Below are 19,970 nucleotides of genomic sequence, written 5' to 3'. Positions count from 1 at the left end.
AATAATTTCGAGATAGACGGAAATATTAATCTTTGCCAAAGTTTCCTGAATCAGGTTTCAATTGGCCGAAATGCATTTCTCACCTCCGGGGTCGCCATCATGCAGTATTTGCTGGTAACAAATATCTGATCTGAGAGGCCTCCTTGACTCTAAACAATTGAGAGTAATTTGTTGTAGATTACCCGCTCGAACTATTTTCCACAGTGTCCAGGAGACATACAGGACTGTAGGAGGACTTGTGCCGCTTCTATGGTGGAAGAATTTTTTTATTAGGTTGATCTAACCACACCTCTATAAAGGTCGGCTCATCTAAAGCTTTTGCAGACCAGCTCTCCCCATAGCTCAATGAAGATTGCCTGGCAATTGCTATAAATAGGGCGTACCATGTGCCAATGGAGGGCTGAGAAAGGTTAGGTCTACTAATGAGGCAAATCCCCTTTCCGAAAAGTGTTTATATCACCCTCGTTGGCCAATACTATATCTAATGAACTACGCCATTCCATTTGCTTCTCTGCTACCCCACTCAGGGACCCATGCATTAAAGCCACCGGAAATCTGGGTGTGTGTCTGTTTAATTAGGTCGTGTGGTGTAATATGAATTTTAGTGGAAAAGAGGCCCACGCATGCAATAAGTCACATCATTCTACGTTGAATTTAGCGGGGGGCCCCATACATGCGAAAGGGAGGTGTTCATTTTTTCTTCAACGAATATAGTCATGTGATGTTGGATAGGAGAATACAACTTTGAAACCGTTGATAATTTCTCCTATCTAGGGTCGAAAATCCGCGCACGGTTGTTGTCAGCCAACAGAGCCTATTTCACCTTACAAAAACTGTTCCGCTCGAAACGTCTCACCATAGGGTCAAAACTTTTACTGTACAAGACAATGATCTTCCCAGTCCTCATGTATTCCTCGGAGACTTGGGTTCTTAGCAAGAATAATTGGGAACTCTTGGCTGCGTTTGAGAGAGATGGCTTAGGTCAGGACGCCAGACAGCTTTTAGGGATATCGAATTGGTGGACTTTGACGCAAAACCGGGATGTCTGGAGTTCCTTATTAAAGCAGGCCTAGACCAGATACTCGTTGTTGCGCCGTTGATGATGATGATGATGTTATCCGGTATTAGTTTTGAAGCTGGTTGCGAAACGAGGGAGTGAAGAGGCCTTGAAAGAGTCACTTAAGTTAAGAGGCCATTCTCAGAAACTACATGTCAGAAAAATCTGAAAAAAATCATCATGCTGTGTGTTGATATGACAAATGGGCCCCGAAATATTCTCCATATCGATATCTGCTCCAATAAAGCTAATAACAGCATATTAATATATCTTTATCTATCATAGATACTCGTATGCGCTAATGTAGGCTCTAATATGGGGCATCATATTGGAAACTTTGATGGAAATCCTACTATTATTAACAAAGTTACAGTAGCTCAAATTTACCTCCTTCGTGTCAAATCCCTAAGAGATACAATATCAACATCACATCGAACTGAATATCGGGTATGTTCAACGGATGTACACTACGAGCTATGTATAAGTGAAACCATCGTCCATGTATGTTCTTCACGTATAATGCCCAGCCTCTGGTATTCCGACTTGTTTCATTTTCAATGAGACGATGATTCAGCTTCATTTGGCGCTATTCATGATAAGTGATAAGCGTATAGTAGCGGAGCAAACACAGCGAAAACGCAAACATCTATGACGCAACCAAGGTTCGAACCCCTGGCATGAAACCAACAAACTGCGATCAATCAACTGGGAGAGCGTACCATAAAAAAGGAGGATTTTAGACAGTCAATCGATGATAAACATAATTACCAGTCGGAAAACCGAAAGCTAAGTGCTTCAGGTATGAAAGGTTTTGTGTATTTCTTATATAAGCATATTTAAGTGGGCATTTGTTCCATATGTGTCTAGTTCGTAATGTTTATGCATTGCGTTTGCCAAACTATTCACTTTAGTATGATATTGGCATTCAAAGTCTTAGAATGCAAGAAATTTGCCTAAAAGTGATCTATTATGACTCAGTTAGTAATAGTGCCCTATAGGGGAGCCTATATTACAGCAGTAAGCTGATAATTCTAGGATAAAGTTAAGAGGCGTTTCCAGCCCATTTCTAGAAAATATACTTATAATAAATATGGTAATATACTATTATTAACTTTAGTTAAACAGGTATCGATATGGGGAGTATTTTGAGGCCTTGATACCATGTGCATATTACTTTTCATATAGTTGGGTTGGATGGTTTCTGAGAACGGGTCCTTGATGGAACTGACCCGTTTCGGACCCCCGCACTCCTCCCATTTGCAACTGATGTTAAAACTAATCTCGATTTCGAAAAATGCTAATCGAGACCTTTCATTTGATGCTCCACATGACTATACTCCGGGAAAAAAAATGTACACCCACCCGTTTTGAATGTATGGAGTACCCCCACCGTCCTTAAACTCAACCTGTAACTATGTTATTGCATACTATGAGATTCACAAGTCCCACCTACCAAATTTCGTATTGATAGAAATAACCATTTCTGTGGGACAGACAGACAGACAGTAAACGGTTTTAATAAGGTTTTGTTTTACACAAAACCTTAAAAATTGGCATTCACGTAAACGTAAAATAATTTTAAATTCATGTAATGTTGAAATTATAACACATTATTCATCATTACTGGGAATTTTATTCATGTTAATTTGTTTTCGTTTGGCTTTTATTTTTTAAATATTTGATAGAGATTGGTTCAAATTAATTAAATTCGAATCCATTAGAAAAAAAAATGTAAATGGTTGTTGCTTGCTATTTTTTTGTAATTTTCTTAGAATCTAGAACCTCAAATCTTAGAACATAATGATAATAAGACAAGTTCTTAAATGGTTAATAGACGGGGATTTTTCTTGTTTTCTTATTTTTTTTTTCGTAGATTAATGTAAAAAGATATGCTCTTGCCACAGTCGAATTAGAATTAGGAAATAAACATCAATAGATGAAATGTCGTGAGAACATTATAGTTACTAGCGAGAATGGGCCATTCACATTGATTTATGTTGCCTACCTGTAGCAGTTATCTAATCTCGCAATCTTCACTTTTATCTTTTATCTAAAGTTTTCGTAGTAGGCTTTCAAGAAAGTCTACCTGTTTTCTGCTGATTAATTCAAAATCATTAAACACGGTAACTTAACACAACCTTGACCAATGTCGGTCAGTCAATTAAGTGTGTTTTGGTTTTTGCGCAAACCAAACCGAAGCCAATTTTTACTAGTTTCCAACTTACTTTCTTCATTTAGAATGTTTTGTTAATATAATAGTTGTGTTGTGTGGTTCATGCCATGTATCTCGGTTGGGTTGTGCAAGTTAAAAGTGTTGCGTAAGGTTATGTATAAACTTTTGTGAAATATTGTACGTAAAATATGTGAACAGAAACCGTGGCAGATTGGACTGTTTTGTCTGTTTACTTGTAGAATTGATGAGAAATAAAAAGATAAAAAGCAGGAAAAAACGTCATTGCGCAATGACTAAGCTAAATCTATGAAAGGTGAATATTTCTGAAATTCTCTTATTTATTATTCAAATAGAAAAACAATGAGCTTTACATTTACATTTTTCTTAAAACTATGTAAATGCATCAAATGCGAGGTTGTTGTTTGTTGCAACACAAAACTGCATTCTCGGTGCAATATCCTCAGGAAATGCATGAGATACTACGGAATATTGCGGTATTACCAAATTCAGTTCGAAATTAAATCATCAGCAATCATATAATAGATACTAAACTATCTATTTACACATTTAGTTGCATCTATAACAGTATGCTATAAAAGTCCCATATTTACACCAATTTATGAATAACTTTTATGGCATTGCAGTTTTACGCTGTATAGACATTTTCAGTTCCTACAGCACCAATTCACTTCAAGCTTTTATGAGTATAATTAACAATGAGCGTGATTTTGAAGTCCAGACATTCTAGTGATTGTAGTATTTAATATTAATAAAGTATTGAAGGCCAAGTTTTTACTTTTATGGAGACTATGCAGGATCTTTTTTTAAGAGGTGGAAATCTTCAAACGACTAACCTCAGAGTTCACGATCCCTGAGAGTGTCGGATTTCCACCCCCTAAAACCACCTCTCTCCATGCTGCGACTGAGATTTCCCTATCCAGCAGTTTTCTTTGGTTGGCTTCGTTGAAGAACTGACTGTTCCTCAGTTGTTTATATCTTCAGGAATCCTTTATGTTGGCAAGTCGTTTAGTTTTACTCTTTTCGGTCGTCTCATTACATCGACAATATTAGTCGATTTTCGTACTTCATTATTATCACGGGATCGTAGTGGCTATGTTTAATTGCTTGGTCTTTGATGACTTCATTAACCAATTGCACTTTCAGATTCCTATGCAGATCCTCCTTACGAATGAACCAAGGAGCATCTACTATGCTTCTAAACACTTTATTTTGGAACGTTGGTATGACCTTTAGGTTTGATTCTTTGGCACAGCCCTTGAGCCGGTTGTCGTACGTCAATATGGACCTTAGGATCTGCTTATAAATTAGCAGCTTGTTGTCGGTGGTCAGCTAGGAATTCCTCTCCAATAGTCTACATCTATTTGTATCTGGTATTTAGCTCGACTTTCCTTCTTAGGATGCATCTTTTCCAGCTGAACTTAGCATCGAGTGTTATATCTAAATATTTGACCTCACTCGCCTGTGGCACATCTTGTTCGTTTATGATGACTTTAGCTGGATTCTCTTTTTTGTTTGTGAAGATTCCACAATATTGTCAATATTTGTTTGTAACTTTATTTTTGCTTCTTCGGTAGTTTTACCCATGGCAAGGATGGCAGTGTCGTCCACAATTGTCGTTATTTTGGCTTCTTCACAGCAAGATTAATCATTAGTATACAGAAGAAGCAGTGTTGAGCCCAAGACACTGCCCTGAAGACCTGCAATGAAAGCGAAAATTGTGTTCTCTGCAGGGATCGTGGCGCATCTGGTGAAAGCGTCACACACACTGTGGGCTCGGTAGGGTATTCAATCTTCAGGGCGGAACTAGAGAGGGCTAGGACGGAATGCAACTGTTCATCAGTTGATAGCGCAGTTGGCTACGGAGGTAAATGCTGATCTTGTGTTAATGAGCGAGCAATACCGGCATTGCGACTTATCGGCCATTGCTGCCATCTGGGCTAAGGACGAGGTTCGACTTCGTATTCTTGCCGAAGGAACGGGTTTGTCTGGATTTGGTGTTTAAGATTAACGTTTTTTAGCGTTTATATGATGCCGTATAAGACCATGCCGGACTTTCGGGGCCGGTTTGATGCCCTGGAGGACGCCATTTCGTGCACGGAGGGGCGAATCCTGGTAGATGGTGATTTTAATGCTAGGGCCCTTGAATGGGGCATGTCTCAGCCAACTTCCAGAGAGAAACGGATTCTGGAAATAGCGGCGAGTCCCAGGCTCGTAGTTTTAAACACCGGATCCACGCCAACCTCTTGGCGCCCAGGCTGTGAAAGAAGCATTCCTGACATCACTTTCCCGTCGGAACCCGAGTGGCGAATCCTGGAAGAGTTCTCGGCAAGTAATCAACACTACATCGCATTTAAACTGGTTGATGCTACTTGCCGACGAGCACCAACCCGACGCTCCCTCTACCTGTAGAATGTCGAGAGGGTGAACTCGGGAAATTCATCGAAGCTCTCGAGGCAGGCCGCGCTGGAGGGTGGTAGCGTCGCTTCTACACCGTCGTAAATTCAGCGATGAACCTGATAATGACGGCGTGTGGGGCTTCCATGCCCCGGAGGGGCCCCAATCGCAACATACCTTCTATGTACTGGTGGACAGTGGAACTAACTAACTTACGGAGGGAGTGTCATATGCTCCATCGTTTGGTACATAGTTTACACATGAACGAGGAGGCATGCGCCATAAAGACACAGTACAGATTAGGAAAAAGGGAACTGCGTGGCGCGATTAATAAAAGCAAAACTCGTGGCTGGCAAATCTTGGTCTACGAGGTGAATGAGGACCCGTGGAGACTTGGCTATGAGCTTGTCACCCGGAAAATCGGAGCTCTGCAGAAGATTTGCATAAAACATATCGATCAGATGGACCGCATTGTACCGGCATTATTCCCCAGATATCCTGTAAGGGTTGATGTCAATAGCGCGGAAAGCATCCTGGATTGCCTCCTTTCACAGAAGGCGCCAGGTCCTCATGATATCTCGGCTGAAGTTTATAAGCTGGTGTTCCGCCTACGGCCAGACTTGCTGCTCGGGGCTTGCATTTTTCCTTCTTGCTGGAAGGTTGCGATACTCGTGCTGATCAGCAAGGGAAAAGGAGACCCGGAGCTGCCGTCTGCATATCGACCGCTGTGTATGCTTGGCACGGCGAGGAAAGTGCTCGAAAAGCTTATCAGAAATAGATTCGCTGAAGCGAAGCGGGTTCAGAACAAGCAGATCTACGGTGAATCGCCGTTCTCAACTCTCTTGGCAAAATAAGCCAAGGGGCAGATGAACTGCGCGGCCCATTAACTACTTCCTTGCCAAAGTTCTAAGCGGGCATGAAGGTTTTCAGTCACACACCTTTTTCTCTTGCAATAGGTGGGCTGTTTTTCGTCAGCAGCTTTATGCAGACACAGGAGGGCTCTCTCCATAAAGATGCTGAAGAGCGCTGCAGCTGAAGTCGTGTTGCGCTTTATGTTCGGACTCTCCTTATTGCAAAGAAGATTGAACTCGACCGGCGGAGAGACCGGATGGCAAGGGGTTTCCTACTCCCTTCCTCCCCTCCCGTCCCGTTGGTGAAGGGAATTCCCTGACTTGAAGGCTTCCAAAGCCAGGAAAGTGGGAGGGCTAGCCGGAAGCAACGTTTCAAACGGTTCCAGGCTAGTTCTCTGATGAAAGGGAGGTGTTTAGCTAGTAGTTCGACAGCGTACTGTTGCGGGAGTCCAACACTCTGTGCGTAAACGCATTCACCTACCCTACTCCAAAAACAGGCACTGCCCTGCGGAACACCAGCAACATTTTTTTTTCAATTCAGAGCAGGTTTGATTTTAAAATCAAAAAATCATCTTCGTGCCACACTTTATCAAACGCTTGGGCGACATCGAGAGAAATGGCTGAGCTTTTTTGCTTTTTTCCAATGCATTTTCTATCGGATTCGTGATCCTGTGCACCCGTTGAATTGGGGAATGCTTTTCGCGGGAATCGAATTAGTGGGGTGCTATTAGATTTCGACCCACAAAGATTTGCTTCAGTCTTTTAAGGAGAAGCCTTTCAAATAGCTTGGCTGTAGTCGGGAGTACCGATATTGGTCGATACGATTGGACTCTACTTGACTCCTTCCCTGGTTTGGGGACCATTATAACTTCGACCACTTTTCATTGTCGAAGGATGTATTTTAATTTGAAAGCTGCATTAATTGTTTCTAATAATTTGACTAGATTCCTTTCTGGCAATTCTATTAGTATTCTCCCTGTAATAAGTTCATAGCCAGGAGCTTTGTTTTAATTTCTGTCCTCAATAAGGCTTTGTTTCACAAAAAAATATATTAGCATTTTAAATATAAATTTTATACATTATATAAACTACAAATTCCTGCAGGACTTGCAGGCCCAATCGATGGCGTTGTCATCCCCATGCTTAACTGTTGACTTATTCTTATTTTGCTATCGAAGCTGAACATTTTAAATTCGAATTCATCAGCGAATATAACTTGGACCCGAAAGCCGGTGTCCTTATTAATGTGCTCTTTTTCAAACAAAAGACGACTTCACTAATTCTTCTTACTTATATTTACTTTTTCCAATGCTACTCTGTCATCAAAGTCATGCTTCCGGAATACTCGGCGAATGGTTTCTGCACTACAAACCTAACCCAAGTAATCCTTAATCATACTGGCCAGTTTGGGAGCCGAAGTGTTAGGGTTTTCCTTTATTTTTTGGACAATGTATCGCTCTTCTCCTGACGCTTCTCTGCCATTATTTTGAACTCTATTTTCGTATATAAAGTGTGCTATTATAACCTGCACTGTAGAATTGCTTAGACACACTATTTCCCAAGGAAAACTTTCTCTTTCAATTAAATTTACTAAAGCTTCGTCAATATTGACGCCCCTCGCCCCTAACTTTATGCAAAAACTTGATTGAAAAATTCAAATTTGGCAAGGTAATCATTAAAATTAGAAAATTAAAATATTATTTTAGACAAATTTTCAATGTTCATGGGATTAATTATTATCTAAATCCTATAAAAGTACGATAAACTATGAAGAAAACTTCTTTTATTTGAAGATATGCGTCTCGCCAAGTTCTAGAGGGCGGGGATGTAGCTCAGTGGTAGAGCGTTCGCTTTGCATGTGAAAGGCCCCGGGTTCGATCCCCGGCATCTCCAGCGTTCTTTTTGTTCTCAACTGTTTAATTTTAAATCTGGCAAGCGCTGGGGCAAACTTCTTTATTGTCAAATTTATGTGTAGTATATGACATTTAGTCTATGTGGAAATATGTGCCATTTGGATAGGGAAGATTCTGCATCCAAAAAAGAAAGATTTTTGCGGAATCTTCCTACATTTTGACGCTTTTGAGTGAAAGGGGTTAGAAAATTTTGGTTGAAGTCAATTCGTTATGGCGAAACTTCGCATTCAATACTTATTAAATAGCGCACTAGTTGCGGTCACGAAGCATTTCAAAGATGCTGAGATGTATTCATGTAAAGCAATCAGTGCTGTTAAGGTTTGGTTAGAGAGCGCTGGTTTGGCATTTGCGGACGAAGTGATCCACATCAAGCGCCGTAAATTACGCTTGCATCAGAATTGGGAGTGCTAGCGTTCTCACGTATCTTATGTTCAGGCGGCGTCGATTTTGTCGCCCCCGTGACTTTGCCACATAACGGTTGGGCGTTTTACTCCTCCATCACCCTAATGAGGACTACTTGTTGGATATTCTGCCACTCCTTGATGAACTCAGAGAGTTCATTGATGCGTTCTCCCAGTGAAAGAAATGCTGTTGCAGTTTGCTGCTTTCAACGCTCGTCTTTGACAGCAGTGATCATGTCGATCCGAGGACTATCAAAGTTGTTTTCCGAGTCCCACGACAAATCTCGACTGCCTAGGGATAATGTTGCCTTCGGTGGTGACTTTCCAAGTTTTCAGTTCTTATGAAAATGATCCGGACTGGATCTTATTTCCATGCCAGTAAGATCTCTTGTAGCATTTGATGGCAGAGTAGCCAAGCTTCCCACTATTCAGAGACTGCGGTCGCTGGCTTTCAACGGCCGGGAGCTCGCTTGCCCACTTCCGAAAACCGCGGGTACTGAGTTTCCGAAGCCACTAACCGTAAATAAACCTCCTTCCTCGACCTGAATATTTGGTTTGACTTCTGGGTATCGAAGGATACCCATGGGAAGTCATAGCTAACTTTTATCTACGGGTGGGCGTTTGCGTTGATGTAGGGAGCGCATCCACCAAGCGTTCCCTTATCCGCACGAAGGGACGCGCCCGATGGGAGATTTGGTAACTCCACACAAGGGGTGAGTGTTATTATAATAGGCTAGCTATCAAAGCTTTGGTCACAAATTATCTCTGAAGTGACAAGTTAGGAGTATTAACTGGTATACCTTTAATCAGGATCCCACAATCTTTGATACAACGCAAGAATTGGGATTAGCCCGGAGGCGGCTTGTTCAAAGGTGTTGTTTTGCTCTGAAGTAGAGGACCAGAGTTTTCCGCTCTAGGTCCCAAGTTTTGAAGGTTGGTTAACAGCTTTGTTATTTTAACGAGAGAAGTAGATCGATTCGGGAGAGCCCGAACAAGGGTCTTTGAAACTAGGACCCATGCGCACAGCCAAACCTTGGCCCTCTGACCAGCATGTGCTCGACCCAGTAACCACACCATGACTTCAACTTTAATTACCTCTTAGTCTTAGCTTTTTCCCGAGTTTCATTACTGAGCCCCCTCTCCATGACTTCAGGTGAGTAATCATCGAGGGCAAGTAGACATGTTTGAGTCACAAGATATTGCAGAACCAATCATCCTTAATCTTCTAATCTAATAAATCAATAGCAATCTATTCGATTATGGGAGAAAAACATAATTTGATGGCAGGACACAATAGGAAAATTCCTTTTGAGTATTTTCCAACAAAGAGAGAAATAAATCGTAAATGGTTCAATGAACATCCTTAGAATCGGCCACGTACCGTGCGCCAACGTTCGTATAAGTTCAGATACGTGTGCTATAAGCACCCTTATAATATTTGCCTTCACCCCTTCTCATGTGAAAGGTAATATGTTGCTTTCAATAAAAATGTTCTTGTATAATCGAACATCCGATTTACAGCTTGAATGTAAATAACTTCATACGGAGCCAGGTACATATGAGCAATCCCTCAGACCAATATGTCTCAATAACTTGAGCTTAAACTGACATCTTCCATCCCGACGGATTCTACACGTATCCTTTTGAATGTCTAGTGAATACGTACGGTACATTGAATCTCAAAGAAGAGATCCTTAAGTTGAAAATACTCGTATTCACGTGAGCCATGTATATCTAAGTTCTTCTGGTACTTACAGTTCGTTCTCGTCAAGATTTAAACACTGATGGGAATAAGCGTTTGTAATGGTCCTAACAGGGTAAGGTAGTGAAGTATCTTTTCGAGTTGGTGGAAATTTGCGTCCATGCAAGGAAAAATTGTACAACTATTTGTAAAGTTTAGAGCCTTCTATCAAAGGATTCTGTTCCAAAATAGGGAGCCGAAAACATATTTATCTAAGCTTTTAGAGGGGCTGAAAAGTATCGTCTGTAGTAGAAACGCAGCAAGAGCGCGTATGTTGAAAATTGGCATACCTCCCGGGAAAATCACAAAAGAATTCCATCCATCACTGTAAACTCAAACAAAAACGCACCGACATCATTTCAAACAAAGGAATTTAATGTATTGTTACCGTTGTTTGTCTGTCTTTAGCGTTTATGTCTTTCGTAGTTTTGCCTTTTAAGATACTTCAATCTCATCACGTAGATTAACCTCCCTTTAAGAGCGTTTACCCCGTACTCATTCGCAACGAGAGGATAACACACATAACAATCTTCCTCAGAGATCCTGCTCGTTCCAGGCCGGTGTGTGCTCCTTGACATGCGAATATTCTTAAGCGGGAAGCGTGGTCCTTGCAGAGCAGAATGTCTATATAAAAAATAAATAAAATTGAAAAAAACATAAAGAAGCACTGGTTGGTCTTTAGCGAAACGACTTTCACTAACAGTTAGACGATGGTAAGTTTATTGTATTCCTTGCTGTTTGTTGAGTCAATTGTGTCTGTTCTGTTGTCAATCTTATAAGAAAGTCGAGGGATTTTCCCTTTAGTTGTGTTGCTTTGATTTCGCCTTTTAGAAGATGCTCGTCTTTTGATAATATCCGTTCGCACAGGAGTTGTAAACTCAACATTCGCCCATGGAAGCTCTTGTCTAGATGAATTTTTCCGGTGAAATGCTTTGATTCTGATATGCCTCGAGTGTACATTAGGGAATCATTTGAAAATTTAAGACGTTCCTGGGTAGGAGGGAATCATGTCGGATTCGTCAAACTGTGGTTGAAATTGGTAATGCTTTTATGTGATGAAGTAATTTTCTGACTGTATATTTGTTGACTTTATAAATCATAGTCTTCTCGAAAATGTCTCCTGAGTCTTATCGACTATGAGCAAAAAGTGTTGTCTCACTCAACCCACAAAGAGGCGAAAGTCCACTAGGTAAATCTGTGGCAGAATTTATCAGGACCTCTTTGCCAAAATTTTAACGAGGTAGAGTAACTTGTAGTGGTTCATTACTACACAAAAACTGTCCTACAAGAAGGAATCTGGAAGACCGACTATGGTCGGCCTGCCCGCAACATTATTCCCTAAATCTCTTAGAAAAAGAAAGGCACGGCAGCAGACTAGTTCAGCCGCTAAGGAGGGGAAACTTGAGACTAAATCTTCCCTGTTAGAGCCCTCCACTCATTCTGTACCAGGGAGAAGGCGCAAGAAAGGAAAACTGGTGATGTTTACACAACTAGTCTAATTCCACCATGAATAAACAGATTCGTGCTAGTAGGATATAGTCAACCGTCGAAGGTTCCGAGTCGACAGCAGCGGAAGTCACTGGGAATGAGGGAAAAATTCCTTGAGAATGGGGACATGTGCGCTGCAGCAAGTGAGGCAACATCCACAGAAATCGGACGTAAGATGACCTTAGTGAACCCTAATCGGAAACCAATAGATTCGGAAGCCCAACACATCAGTGTTGGATATTTCCAGTTTTTGCGGTAGTTAGGACCTTTGTATTAAAAAATAATCTAACCAGCGGCAGGCATTTCAATGAAATTGGTTGCTCCCATGTAAACGTTAAAGCGAAACCTTAGAAGAAAAGGTCGTATGCGCAAACACCAGCCTCATTTCTGGCCGCTAGAAGTTTACTTTAAACATGCTTAAATGTCGCCGAAACAATTTACAATTACGCTTGAGTGGCTGCGACAAGCCCTCAAGCTGGTGGTGTGGGATCTAGAACGGGCTGCTCAGTCTAGCTGATACTAAACCAGCATCTTTGGTAAAAACCTTGATGAAGCCTCTCCATGAAGAATGAACCACGAATGACTGATACACGTTGGGACAGATTGGGAGTCCCCGTAGCTTTCTGGCGACGTCGATGGAGCGATGTGTGCCTGGCTCTGCCAAGGTAGTAATGGTAAGCCAACCTCTTCGAGACGCTGATCGGGTAGTGTGCATTGAACTGGTATTAGTAGACCGCGCACTAATCCGTCCGTGAGTTGCGGAATCAGATAAGCAAACGTCACACCTCAGGGAACTGGGGTAGGAGCTTTGCCCACGAAGGTACCCCATCCCTGACTATTACTGCTTTTTTCCTTGCAGCCATGTGCCGGGAAAATTCTCATGAAGAACAAAGATAAAAAAACGTTTTTTTTTAGCGTTTATCTAATGCCGAATGAGTCGATGCCGGACTTTCGATTCAGGCTCGATGTGCTGGAGGGCGCTGTTTCGGGCACAGAGGGGCGAATCCTCGTAGGAGGTGACCTTAATGTTAGCGCTCTTGAGTGGGGCATATCTCACCCAGGCTCCATGGGCAAACCGATCCTCGAAGTGGCGGCGAGAACCGGGCTGGTAGTTTTAAACCCTGGATCCATACCAACATTCTGGCGCCCAGACTGCGAAGTAAGCATCCCTGACGTAACTTTTGCGTTTGAATTTCTGACACCATTGGTAAATCGGTGGTGAGTTCTAGAAGATTTCTCGAGAAGAAACCACCAGCACATAGCTTTTAAAGAGATTGACGCTATTTGTCTGCATGCAACGGATGGCAGGGGGTTCCTTGCCCTAAAAATTCACTTTTTCTTCTATGGTAGAAATATAATGACTTGAAGGCTCCATAAGCCGGGATAGTCAGAACAAAGTAATGTATGTAACAATTTCAGACCAGTGCTCTGCTGGCGGGGTGGTATTTAGTTGGCAGTCTGATGGCGTATCTTTGCGGGAGTCTAACACTTTGTGCTTAAACGCACTTTTACTCGCCAAAAAAGGAAGAACAATGTGGGAGAAATTTGAAACCCGAATACGGACCACCCATTCGAAACATTATTGCGTGTGTGGCAATAGAAATCGGACGCAAGGAAGCGGAACCTTCGGTGGAAAGTGGAGAAAAGTTTGTAATCTCAATGAGATCCACACTCAAAGTACCAGATTTCTCTGTCAGTGACAATTCACGCAAAAAGTGAAAGCCCAACACATCAATTTTGGACAACGCTTGAGAGTGCTCTGAACTAAAGGATACTTTTAGAGTTTCCATGGTCCGGTCCGGTGCGTTAAAATGTAATCAAATCAACTAGAATGAACTCCCTTTCACAGTGCCTCCAGGCACTTTCCATTTATATGGAGCAGAAAGGCTGGCTGTTCGCCTAGAGTTCCTCCTGGGAGGAATCAACGCAGGGGATGAATCCCCTCCGTTCAGCTATACCTTCCAGGAGATGCTCGATTACTGTCTCCGACATCTTGGCATAAATACTGGTCCACAACTCCGGTGCTAGTTTCCCGGTGGCGGAATTACCATCTGCCTGCGCCACACGTACTTGACTTCTAGCCACGTCGTTTAAGGGTTTCACAGTGTGTGGCTTGTCAGCCGGCTGTTGCTGTTTATCTGTTTTCAGAGGTAGCTTGGTTTCCAAGCCATTACACACTCTGCTCCGCTTGTTTTGCTATTCAACCTCGTTTTGAGAGCATTTGTTGTTTTATTATTGAACGATTTCCTCATATTTAGCGAGGCCCTTTTCATCCCGCTTGTCGAAAGTACCGGTGTACTGATTCTTCGCAATCTCGCTCAAAATATGTATGGCCTTCTGCTACTGGCTCTTGAGCAGAACTTCGGTTTGTTTGAATCCATGCCTAGGTCCCATGAGTAGTAAAGGAAAAATGTCTATCCTGGCTAGCGCGGCCACCGGGGCAAGAATCTTATTTGAAATTGTAGGTCCCAAAATGTTCACAGTTTGCATACTAAAAGCCACCCAGCCCTCGGTTAGGCTGTTTCACCTTGGCTTGGGGTCCTGTTAGCATCTTTTTCAGTGCAGCAGGACGATCCCTCCGCTGTTGCTCCGGTTCATTCCTCCGGGAGGTCTGCTTACCCCTAACACATGACCAGTAGGTAAAGAGATTTTTCTCAGTTGGGTGAGTCCACTTCTAGCCCGGCCCTCCACGTTCTTGGCCCATTTAAAGACAGTTTTCAGCAGCCACCGCGAAGGGGTCGTGTGAGGACTTGGCCAATTATGCAACCTTAACCTGAAGCATAATCAGACTAGACCGCCCGAATGGGGTCCCTTTTCTAAATCTCGACCGTTTTTCCTGTCGAACGCGGTGTAGGTTTCCGAAGAACTTGTTTTCGATTTTCCGTAATTATTCCTGCGTTGGATTTTCACCGATATCAGACTGCCCGGCGTCGTGACTTTAAAAAGTCTTGTACTTTCTAAATCTAGATCTATTGTTTTCCAAAGGATTTCCGTCAGTTGATTTTAGGGGTTACCACCGGTGATAACTTATACATTTCACTAGTAGGAAAAAGTACTCAGGTTAGGTTTTCCGCTCATAATAATCAAACAAATCTTTAATAATATTTTTTTCCATTTTATTTGAACTCTTAATTTTCACTTTTTTGAACAATATCATCTTCATCATCATTTATTAATTAGGTTTTGGACATATGCATTGTTTTGCACACCATACAAATATTTAAATTCTATAATTCCATCTAATTGTTAATAATCTAATTAATTTTTTCATGTTTTCCTATTAAACTTCTACAATTTTGATTCAATTTTATTTATATATATATATATATTCTCATGATAGCCAACGAATTTAAAACAGTTTTTAAACATTTATTTCTATATATGATTCTAATGATACGTGCTTATTGCATTATATACGTATAAAAAGGAAAATTTGATGAATTATTTTTTTAAAAGACAAGAAAAAAAAGAAAATGTAGTTATTTACTTTTTTTTAGAGTTAAATAATATTTAAGTACAAAAAAAGAGAGACAAATTGTTCAATAATTTATAACTATTGGTTTGATTTGTTGAATTTACCCAAGGAAATGTCTACTAATTGTTGTGAAATAATTGTAACTCAGGTCAATATTGCACATAACAAGCTGAATCTCTTCTGAAATCTTTTTTAAGACCCTTGAATTGGATTGGTCTAACTGAAATCTTCCTAGTTTAATTGTAACTCAATGGGGGTTAGAATTTTGTTTAGCAACATTGTTCGACTTCGGAATTTATGCTTCTGCCGGCTAATTAATCAAGTTTATAAGAAAAGAATTCAACGAAATTTAAATTTCTAGGCAGAAATAGAATTGACGGGTTCTAATTGACTTCTTCATCTAAATATTGCTATTAATTGTCATTGGAGCGTTACATATATAGAGGTCAAAAGAAAAGCTTAAATTCAAATTTTTAGATTGATTTTTAAACTTTTTCTCCATCTTTTATTTTATCAACAGATACTTAAGTCATCCTTTCGATGACTGAGCCACCTTTTGTTCACTGTCCATAATAATTTGAACTCATTTTAAAATGATAACTAATATATACTTTATTAGTTGTAATCTTGAAGTTTTCATATTTTCAAAAATAGTTTCGGAATAAAGCGTAGTTGTTTTCATAGAAAGTTATAAATTTATATTTTAAATTAAAAAAGAAAAATATTTTTTTAAAGTTAAATTATCAAAATGTAATGACAATTTCAAAAATTTTATATTTCAGTTTAATCAACTGACCTCGATAAATGATTACACTGAAAAATCGAACTCCAAAAATTATATTGATAACAATGAATCCTACATGCAACACTATTTAGGTAAGTAATGTTACAATATATGGAGGACCTGCCTATATATATTCTGTTCATTATATACTTCCATAAACAATTTTCTATTACCTTTCTCAACATACATAGATATACATTTCCATTGACTAGTACCCTAAGTAACAACTACATCGTTATACAATTATAACTATTCAAAATGCGTTCGGTGTTTCTTTTGTTGTTTTTCCATCTAAAAAAACTTAAATATTAAATACTTTATTTCGTTCTAATCTAAACATATTTATAGATTCACTTATTCGTACAATGAGAATTTAACAAAAGGAAATTCTGAAAAGTCAACCTCTTACAAAAAATAAATGCTTTTTTTGATAAAGTGTAATTAAGATTGAGTACTCATTAAATGATTTATATTTATGCTTTCCCGATTCTATGATTTTTTATCTTAATGGGGTATGTTTTGGATTATTTAAATATTCGTTTCTGTTTATGTATTTAAAATAATTCATGTTGTTTGGACCAGCCAAAGTATTCATCTTAAAATTTGAGTTTGGTTGTATTTCTCTTTCTTGCTTATAAATATAATCTACGTATACTTACTCTAATCTCATGACATATATTCATTGACACGTAACCAATTACTAATATGATATTTTATACCTGTTTTTGTGGTTGATCCTTTTGCCTAATTTCCTTTTTGTGACTTTCTTATGTATACGAGTACATGCATTGATATTTGTCTATTAAATAGTAACTGTCATACATTTATCTGCTAATATTATTATTTTTAATTTTTTGCGTAAGTGATGGATATTTTATGCTTCACATTCTTGGCATTATTGCTATTTTAACCCTCCGATGATGGAAAAAAAATTACTGGGCATAGTTTCAAAAATATAACTATTCCAAAAAGATTAGATATCAACTGACAAACATGATTTGACTTTGCACATGATATGATAATTACATTGTCATTATATGACGTTTCATTTAACAGATTTAATTTCATTTATAACTACTGGACACAACCAGAACCAGCTGTCGGAAACTAAGAAAACATAACAAATTATTGAATTTAATTCTTTATATTTTTGGTGCTAATTTTCTCCATTCACTTCGAGGGTTAATCTCTTTAACAACTTTTTGAGAGAATTCAATTTTATTACTAAATTTAATATCAGAGACGACAATCTCAATCATCACCATGCCACCGTTCGAATGAAAATATGAGTATAAAATTAGAATACACATACTATGCGAAAAATAATAAAAATACAATAAAAATGATAGAAAACCGAAAATAATAATACCAAATTCCTCTGGGGAAAACTATATACAAATTAGAGCAATACTGACGAAAAAATTATAGAAAACATTTTTAAAACTAATCCATTTCAATTCAGAATTGGTCCCACCTGTATTCGAGGCATAAATAGAAGCTCACTTGTTCCATTTTGATAAAAATGCTATTTTCCAGCACTCAATCGGTCAGTGCCTTACTGCATATTCATCAAAACTACGTAAAACATATTTTCCATCATATCTAGCTCAAGAAAAATCTGAGTAATAATCAATAAATCTTGTGGATTTCTGTTTTATAGCCTCGACTCAAATGGTCTAAATGCAAATATTCTAGCTTGAAATACTGCAACGTTTTCATGTTCTCTTGACTTAACTAATAATTAGGAGCGTCCATTACAATAATAAATTTTTCATCATTTACGTCGTATTGTTTTTGATCTAAACGCTTTGAGTGCACTAATTTACATCTGGATTTATGGCAGATGCAGATTTTCAAAATTTTAGTGCGCGCCATTTTAAAACCATTTTATGGGGGAAAATTAATTAGTGGTGGTTTTACATCTGTGAAAAGATAGAAAATAATTGAAAATATTAGAAATAATTCAAGTTTTCGGGTGGTTTTGAATGTTTTGAATTGATACTAAAAGCTTCCGGGTATTGATTGATATGATATCAACTCCAGTCCGAAATTAAAAATAGCCGAGAAGAAAGTTCAATCGATATCGATATATCTTGGAATTAAAAATAAAAAACTGAGATATTTCCTTTACTATAAAGAGGTCAATGAACAAAATTCGTGATCACCAGATCAAAAAAGTTTTTAAAATGGCTTGACACTTGGGGGTCAAAAAATTGCAAAAATTAGAAACTTCTCTGGAAAGTGTTAAACGTCAATATCTCCGTCATTTCGTCAAATTCAGGGTGGAGGACTGAAATTCCTTATCAATTATTTAAAGGAGAAAAAGACTTGGGAAATGACGTACGGCTTCAGGGATTGAAAAATTCTTAAAAAATCAGGAAATCTTTTGAAAACATTAAATGGTGAAGTGTTCGTGTCTACACAAAATTGGGGAACCTTAGCAATAAGTTTACAGCATGGGAACATGAACTGTTCATACTGAGTTATATACTATCCCTCCAAATAAAGGAAAATATACAAATACAAAACTTAATTAACTTCATAAATATGGTTGCCAATCACTCCTTTGTGTAATATAGCCGATCACACCTACGCGCCATCGTTTGCGGTTACCTGTGCTTCAGCTTCCCCCCTCGATTCGATACGCCTGCACCCCTTCTTTATCTACTATGACCTCCGTCTTCCCATCACACACAGGTGGCAGGCCTGCGTGCCGACCAAGTTCTTCGTTTATGATAGTCTCACGCCAGCGTACTCCGATGATACGACACAGACTGATGGTCACGAAAGCTTGGGTAGCATTGGAGTTGACTTTGCATGTGGTACTCCTAAATAGCAGCACAAAAAGATCACTAGTAAAGAACAGTCTCAACTTGATCGTTGAAAAACTGAATTTAAAGATTTTAGACAGGGCAACGAAAGCGGATTTAGCACTGTTAATACTTTGGGTAAAATCCAGTTCGGTTCCGCCGTCCGCAAAAACCATGCTTTCTAGATATACCAATTGATCGACACTTTCAATTCTCTGCCCATTAATGCAAATAGGGAAAGTGCGATAACCCGTCAGATTGAAAACCTTGATTTTGTTGGCGTTTATCTTCCGTCCAACTCCACTTGCCTCTCTTTCGGAATACAGAGCCATTTGGCCAAGGTTCACAACCCGATGAGAGAGCAAAAATATGTCATCAGCGTAGTCGAGATGTCATAGATCTTCGGGTAAGGCAGTATGACACCGACAAGGATACACTCCTTATTCACGTTGCCAAAAGGTTTCTCGAAATCGATGAACAACAAATGGGGCGGAGGTCTAAACTCCGTTGTAAATGCTCTCTGCCGATCAAGTTTTCGAGATGTTCTTTAATGGGTTCCAAGGTTACTTTAGTTATTATCTTTGCGACGGCAGGGAGCACGCAGATACCCCTCCAATCGTCACAGTCAAAACATCCTTTTTTGGAATCTTCTACTCTCTGGCAAATTTCCCAGGATCTTCGTGTAAATGGAAACAGCAGATCTGCAGTAACTGCAAGTGCAGTAATAAATACCTCTGCGAGAAGAACGCCAATCCTAGCAGCTTTATTTCATTAAAGTGAATTTATGGCTGAGGAGATTTCTATTTGGAGGTTCAGTTCGTATCCACACGTTACAGTGACTAGTCATTTCATCCACAAGAAA

At 39.5% G+C, this 19,970-nt stretch overlaps 1 protein-coding gene and 1 non-coding gene across 3 annotated transcripts in view; one reads left to right on the top strand and one right to left on the bottom strand.

Annotated features, from left to right (window-relative positions):
- The first annotated feature begins 8,317 nt into the window (after positions 1 to 8,317).
- Positions 8,318 to 8,389, top strand: Trnaa-ugc. Its single transcript has one exon. It is a non-coding gene; the product is annotated as a tRNA-Ala (tRNA).
- A 7,108-nt stretch (positions 8,390 to 15,497) lies between these two features.
- Positions 15,498 to 19,970, bottom strand: part of LOC119658794 (organic cation transporter protein) — a 126,390-nt gene continuing 121,917 nt past the window's right edge. For both annotated transcript variants that reach the window (XM_038066511.1, XM_038066512.1), the window contains exon 10: positions 15,498 to 18,220. The gene's annotated coding sequence lies outside the window, so the exon portion shown is untranslated. The remainder of the gene's footprint in view (positions 18,221 to 19,970) is intronic.

Source organism: Hermetia illucens, chromosome 6 (genome assembly GCF_905115235.1).
Source record: "Hermetia illucens chromosome 6, iHerIll2.2.curated.20191125, whole genome shotgun sequence".
Taxonomy (NCBI): Eukaryota; Metazoa; Arthropoda; class Insecta; order Diptera; family Stratiomyidae; genus Hermetia; species Hermetia illucens.
This window is presented reverse-complemented; position numbering and strand designations above follow the sequence as displayed.